This window comes from Akebia trifoliata, chromosome 14 (assembly GCF_017979445.1).
Source record: "Akebia trifoliata isolate Shusen 1 chromosome 14, ASM1797944v1, whole genome shotgun sequence".
Taxonomy (NCBI): Eukaryota; Viridiplantae; Streptophyta; class Magnoliopsida; order Ranunculales; family Lardizabalaceae; genus Akebia; species Akebia trifoliata.
The window spans coordinates 15,232,373-15,234,049 of NC_141388.1; positions in this window are offsets into that span (position 1 = coordinate 15,232,373).

The following is a 1,677-nucleotide window of genomic DNA, read 5'->3' on the forward strand; positions in this document are numbered from 1 at the left end:
GTTTGTTGCTAAACGGGACCCCATATATAAATATATATATGGTCAGGTTCAAACGACAACCATTTCAACACACATATAGACAACGTGTTTTGTCTTATATGGGCAAAAATGTTTGGAATGGGCTGATTTTTTGTGAGGATGATCTCTGTGGTGAGGAGAACATCCTTGCCAAAAATCAGCTCATTATGAAACTTCTAGACCGTCCAATTTTTGTTGAAAAATTATAGACCGTCCAATTTTTGTAAATCAATTTTGATGGGGTTACAAGTTTTGGAATGGGATGATTTTTTGCCAGGATGATCCCCTCATCACAGAGATCATCCTCACAAAAAATCAGCCCATGCCAAACATTTTTGCCCATATAAGACAAACACGTTGTCTATATGTGTGTCGCAATGTGTGTTGCAGGAACCCGACCCATATATATATATATATATATATAGGGTCCCGTTCAGCAACAAACATTTTGACAAACATTTTGGCAAAACATTTTTCAAAACATGGGGTAGAGGTTTTGAAATGGGCTGATTTTTGGTGAGGATGATCTCTACGGTGAGGAGATCATCCTCACCAAAAATCAGCCCATTCCAAAACTTCTAGCCCCAGTTTACAAGTTGAAAAATCGTGAACCGTCCATTTTTTGTAAATCATTTTTGATGGGGTTAGAAGTTTTAGAATGGACTGATTTTTGGTGATGATGATCTCCTCACCGTAGAGATCATCCTCACCAAAAATCAGCCCATTTCAAAACCTCTACCCTATGTTTTGAAAAATGTTTGTCTGAACGGAACCCTATATATATATATATATATATATATATATATATATATATATATATATATATATATATATATATATGTATGTATGTATGTATGTATATAAGATTCCGTTTGGATAGAGAATAGTTAGGAAGAAAGTAATTTTGGGATAAAATAACTTTTTAAAAGTAGAAAGTAGTTTATTTTCTTTTTTAAAAAGTTATAATTTTTTTAACTTTTAAGAGTAATTTTTTAAAATTAATCCAAACTTATATTTTTATTTTTCAACTTTTAAAAGTTTTTTAAAAAAAAGTTAATTTTTTTATGTGTATCCAAACAAGCTCCTAAAAGGATTAAAATATACTAACAGTCTGGGTTGAACTGGATTGATCTGGGTAATGTTAGACCCTAGCCTAGCTCAAAATTATAGAATTGAAGTTTTTTTTAACGTAACCCTTACTTTTACGAGTAGTACAATTAATATTTTTAATATCTTTTGTCATAAAATTATATATTTATCCACGGGTGGCGTATAAAGACCCTAAAGAGAGACAAACATTTTTTACAATTTATGAGTTCTACTTTCAAAATGAGTTGATTTTTTGTGAGGGTGATATCTATTATGAGGAGATCATTCTCATAAAAAATTAACCCATTCCAAAACTTCTAATCTCATCAAAGGTGATTTATAAAAATTGAACAGTCCACGATTCTTTAACTTGTAAATTAGGACTAGAAATTTCGAAATGAGTTGATTTTTGATGAGAATTTCCTGAAAAAAAAAAAAAAAATGAAAATCAGTCAGAAGTCCAAAAATTTTAATTCCTATTTTGAAAAATGTTTGCCACAATATTTGTCTCTTTTTGGATCCTCCGATTACTGCCTCTTATTATACATTATATGTAAAATGACTAAAATA